Raw genomic sequence first — 5,970 nt, forward strand, 5'->3', positions numbered from 1 at the left:
AAAGACAAAGTAAGAAAGCAATTTAAACACGAAGATTAATCAAAGTAAACAAGCCTAGGATTTTGTTCTTCCCCCTATGTGATTATTACTCTATCAATTCCTTCAACTATACAAGAAATTAACCCGGATTACTAACCTGAGATGCCAAATTAGTCATAACCCGCTTCCGCGTGTATTACGATTCTAATACTCTAGATTCAATCACTGTATTCCTACCACTACACCATAATGAGCATTTTCTAACACTACAAATTTATGATTTCTAACGGATATTTTTCGTTAGGAATTTCTAACGGATATATCCGTTGGAAATTAAGATGTAACAGTTGTTGTGCGTTGGCATTACACGAACAAAAAATATTTTTTATATATATTAATTGCAACGGATAAATTCGTTATAAATCTATTTCTAACAATTATTACTCACATTATTTTATGTATTATTTTCTAGAATATAACCTGCTCAAGTGTATGCATTTGTGTGAAAGATTATTGGCCAATAATACTTTTTCATACAATGGTATGTGGCTTAATTTTTTAATTACACTGATTATATTATTAATTGCAGGTCTTTTTAGCTCGAGGTTGTCCCTTTATCTCTTGTTGTATCAGTAGGTTTCTCTCAAACACTAGTTTATATATTACTTTTATTTTGCCTAAATGATGCTTTAGCTTCTTTAGGAATTTTATTTCCCCTTGTCATTCTTATTTTATTGCTCAGGTGATTATATTTAACCACCTAATGAACTTTTTCCATCATATTTTTCAGTTAATTTAAAATACATGCAAACATTTTGACGGACATACAAACAATTTTTCAGAATCATGATGTGAGTGAATGCTAGCCAGGATGATATAAACTTTTGATTTATTTAGATTTCATTATCTACGTGGTTAATTTACTTCTAATCCATGTATAAGTTTTTGTACGATGAACCTATTAATGACTTGACTGATGAATACTTCTTTTATTTTGCAGATGTTTTCATGAAAAAATATATAAAGTCAATGTGTGTTGACGATGACAAAGAAGTTGTTACTCATTACTGCTAGAGCTTCAGTGATATTACAATGAAGGATCTTAGGTACACGCATCTATATGTAAGTGAGGTTTATGTGTATCAACAGTGGAGGACGGTGAAGAATTTGTTGTAATAGTTGATAGTATATACAAATGGATATATTTTTTTTTTTTACTTATGGGTTCAATTTTTTTTTATGAGAATGATGGAGAAGTTATTTTAATGAATTGTCATTTTAATAGAATGGTTGCATTTATTATTTTTAAATAGGTATTTTATAAGTAACACCAAATATTTTTAAGATTTATAATTTATAAATCGGTTAATATATATATATATATATATATATATATATATATATATATATATATATATATATATATATAATATTTTTAAGAGTTATATCCGTTAGTAATTTAATTCTTAAGTGTAACAATGAGAACCGTTAGAACAAAATTCTAACACATATGTGTGTTACAAATATTATTTTCCTAACGCATCTTTTTTGTTTTACTAACGGTTATGATCCGTTAGAAAATTTTGCCCTTCAATTTCTAACACGCGTTTTTTAACCCTTTTCCGCCGTTGGAAATATTTTTTCTAACGGATACTAACCGTTAGAAAATGGTCTTTTTGGTGTAGTGTACGCAATTAATTCTAGAACACATCATTAAGCACAAATCTCAATAATGGCTACCTAAGAGATTAACTATATTCCTATGTTAATACCACAAAGGCTCTTCTACCACAGTTTTAATTATTAACCCCATCTTCCGATTCATGCGATTAACAATAACATAAAAGCACATAAGGTGATCAAATTCATGCACTTAATAAAACAAGTAGAAGAAATAATCCGGAATTAAAACTTGCATAAAATCATAGAAAAGAGTTCATAAATCCCACATAGGGTTCCAAATAAAGTCATAGAAATAAGAAAATTAGCTACTCATGATTAAATAAAAACGCAAATAAAATTATCATAAACGATAAGTCTATGCTTGGAGTTTTCGAATTCTTCGTCTTCGTTATTGCTTTGTTGCTCTTGAAACTGCGTAAAAGATGGATCCCCAATTGTGTGCTTGGCTAGGTCTTATATAGGGTGGAAAATTTGGAGAAGAAGGTAGTTTCCTTGTGCAATTAAGACTCTTTTACTGCGCCTTTTCGTCATCTCGGACGGCCGTCCCGAATTTTGTACTAAAACTCGGACGGCCGTCTCAAAACTAGAGACTGCTTGTACTTCTCAGACGGCCGTCCCAGGTTTAAGTGTATTTCTCAGACGGCCGTCCCGGGCTATATTTCTTCACTTTTGGCCCATATTTTCTCCAAAATTGCAGTTTTTATCCCATACTTTTCCAATTCTTCAATTTGTACCTAAAATACAATAAATCAACTTTTTAAGCACCAATTATCGTTTAAACACACCAAAAGCTCCAATTAAAAGGTACGATAAAGTGTAAAAATATACACTTAACAACAATGACAATACAATTACGGTCAATGATATACAACTACGGTTAACTTTCAGTGTCGGGCGTAACAAAATGGATAAAAATTTTAGGAAAAGAAAACGGAAAAAAAAGAAAGTCAATGCCGGAGACCTGTGCTGCCCACGGTCAAGTCCGCAAACCGGTGGCGCAAAGCAACGTAAAAAAAAACAAAACAAAAAAAAAGAGAAAATATTCAAAAAAAGTCAACCCCGGAAACCGGCGGTAAAAAAAATTAAAGAAGAAAAAAATCAAAATTAGATTTTTGTAATCGAAATTGATGAAATTGAAGTTATATTTGGGTTACAATTAGGAATTGATTTTAAAGGGTTGGCGGTAATCTTGTATACTTGTCATATACAGTAAGTTTGCCTTTCCTTAAAATACATATTAAAGGGAGAGCTTATTGGGGAAAGAGATATAACCCCTGAACCTAGAATAATAAAAATGGTTGGTCATGGACTTATGGATAAAATATGAATTCCCAAAATAGCTCTTACATTTCTATCTGAGATAAGCCAAACTCACCCCCCCATTCCATTCCACCCGCCCACGAGGCCGGTCCGGTCTGACCTGACCCAATTGCTTTTATTTATTTATTTATTTTTATTTTTTTATTTTTGAGGTGCTTGTCTGGTCGTCGGAGCTTGGGTTAGCTAACTCAGCATTAGTTAACTTCAACATTAGCTAATTCTTAGTCACCTACTCAGAGCCGTAAATACCCACTGCAGAAATAAAAGAGCTAAAGGAAAATTAGACAATTCGATGTTAATCTATTTTATATTGGTTTACTAAAATTTTTTTTTTCTTCTTAATTTTTATGCATAAGTCCCTAACCAACCATCTTTATTGTTCTAGGTTTAGGAACTATATCTCTTTCGCCAATAAGCCCATCCCTTTAATATGTATTATAAATAAAAGCAAAAATTTATATGACAAAACTACCCCGAACCTTTTAAGCTGAATTCCGAGTTGTAACTAGGGGTGGTAAACGAGCCGAGCTGACTCGTGAGCTCGATGAGCCGGCTCGAAAAAAACTCGATCTCGGACTCGAGTTTTTCGAGCTCGAGCTCGAGCTTTCTAACGAGCCGAGTTCGAGCAAGTTTTTGGTTGTTCGTGAGCTCGCGAGCCTTATTTATTTATTTTTTATTATGTTTTTATATATTAAATAACGTATATTAATAATATATAATATTATAGAAATAAATAAAAATAAAATATAATAAAAATATTAAAAATATATATATAATTACAATTTATTATTTATTTTGTAATTTTTTAAAAATAATTTTTAATAATAATTAAAAAATATTAAAAAAAAAAGAAAATGAAAACAACAAAATGAGCTTGGGCTCGAACTCGAGCTCGAACCTACCAAAAGGGGCGAGCTTGGCTCGTTCACACCCCTAATTGTAACCCCTAACTTCAAGTTTGACCACAAAAATTCAATTTTTACTTTTTCTTTTTTTAAACTTTGTTTTGTTAATTTTTTTACCGTCAATTTCCTGCATTGGCAGTTATTGAATTTTCTTTTTCTGTTTACTTTTTTCGCCGCCAGAATGACTTTTTTTTATAAAACTTTATTATTCTGTCTGCTTTTTCTGCTGCCGGTTTCCGGCGGTCAATGTCGGTCTCTGGCGTTGACTTCTTTTGACCTTTTCTTTTTTCCTAAATTATTTTACCATTTTGTTTTAGGCCCTCCGCCAAAAGTCGACCGTAATTGTACTGTCATTGACATTAATTGTACTATCGCTGACAGTAATTACATTGTCGTTGTTAGTACAATTACTGTAAACACAATAAAATTATTGTCAACCACATCAGTATTATTTTTTTTTGTCCTTTAATTTTGTTTGATTTGTTACACGATTAACGTAATAATATTACTATCGTTGTAGTAATATTACTATGGTTGACAATAATATTAATATCAACCTCATCAATATTACTTTTTTTGGCTTTTTATATGTTTGCCTATGTTGAATGGTCAACATATTAATATTGCTCTTTAAAACAATAGTAGCGATTTTTGTTGTGTTAATATTACTGTGCTAGAGAGTAATGTAAGAATATTGATGCGTTAAATAGTAATATCGTTAATATTATTATGTTAAACAGTAATATAGTTAATATGACTGTCAACCACAACAACATTATGATTTAAATGGGCGAAAAATGTGGAAGAATTTTTTTTCCAAAACATTTAAAAACAAAAATAATAAAAAAAAATCAACGCCGCCGTTGTAGCACCCCCCTTCTAATCGGGCAATAAATCGAACCGGTTTCTCAGATATTTATTCATATAGCGGAAACAAAAGAATCTCTTTGTAATTTTTAAAACTTTAGAATGTGACTAAAACGTAATTATTAAAAACCTTTGTGATTTTCGAAAACTTTCTTGGGAGAGTCCAGTCGACTAAATGTTTGATTTGCAAACAAATTTTGAAAGGAGGATTTTGATCGAGTGCTACACTATCTATCAATCTATTTTTGGTTCGAAAAGAAATCAGTGTTTTGAAAGGTATTTTGGTCAATAATTCAAAAATTTCTAGTTGAGACATGAAAATAACAAAAGTACTAATATGGACTATATTATAATAAAAGTCAAGTACGATCCATACCGGATTTGAATTCGAAATATGAAAAGGGAATTACTTAGGTTTAATATTACATCACCAAAAGAAAAACCAAAATACTTTAGCATCGTTCATAGGCCCTCGTACAACTTCCAAAAACCCGGGCAAGACCTCGATCCGCTACTCGATCCATTCCAGTGGAGGGTTACTAACACTGCTACCTGCAATTAAAAAGGCATCTATATAAGCTATAAAACTCAGTAAGAAATCCGATTGAATATCAAACTTTGAAAATACGTTATATATAATATATAATACTATATAGCCATTCTTACTCACATTCCAAACTCCATAAGGCAAACGGTTAATCACATAATTCACGAACAGACACCATTCACACGTAAACACGTACTTATGCAAAATGACTAAAATGCCCTTATTATGAAAATCGTGTAAAACACATTATTCGTTTTATCGGATCCGTGAAAGATTAATTTCTGTACCTGAATAATAAACCTGTTATGAGCTCGTTTTCCCTAAGTGGAATCGAACCTCACATTTCATCCTAGTTGGATTACCGGGCCTCTATATCCGAGTTGTTTATTATCCGGCATTCCTTTAATCTTTCAAATCTAAAAACCGTGAAATGCATCTTTTTCAAAATCATGCTTACAACAATTATGAGATCCACACATAATATCACAAATATCAATCAAGTGCCACAAAACCATACAAATATCACAAATTACCACATATTTATAATTTGGGCAAAAATCCCCAAATTCACACACATAAACACACACAGCCACACACGGCACACACGCACACACACACATACACATTCAACACACACACATATGCAACCAACACATTTAAAACATCACA

At 31.5% G+C, this 5,970-nt stretch overlaps 1 long non-coding RNA gene across 1 annotated transcript; it reads left to right on the forward strand.

Annotated features, from left to right (window-relative positions):
* The first annotated feature begins 289 nt into the window (after positions 1-289).
* LOC148765790 (uncharacterized) lies at positions 290-1,266 on the forward strand. The gene is made up of 3 exons (XR_016029328.1): positions 290-611; positions 770-830; positions 980-1,266. It is a non-coding gene; the product is annotated as an uncharacterized LOC148765790 (long non-coding RNA).
* Positions 1,267-5,970: the final 4,704 nt, after the last annotated feature.

Source organism: Erythranthe guttata, chromosome 13 (assembly GCF_056151865.1).
Source record: "Erythranthe guttata isolate IM_541 chromosome 13, IM_541, whole genome shotgun sequence".
NCBI lineage: Eukaryota > Viridiplantae > Streptophyta > Magnoliopsida > Lamiales > Phrymaceae > Erythranthe > Erythranthe guttata.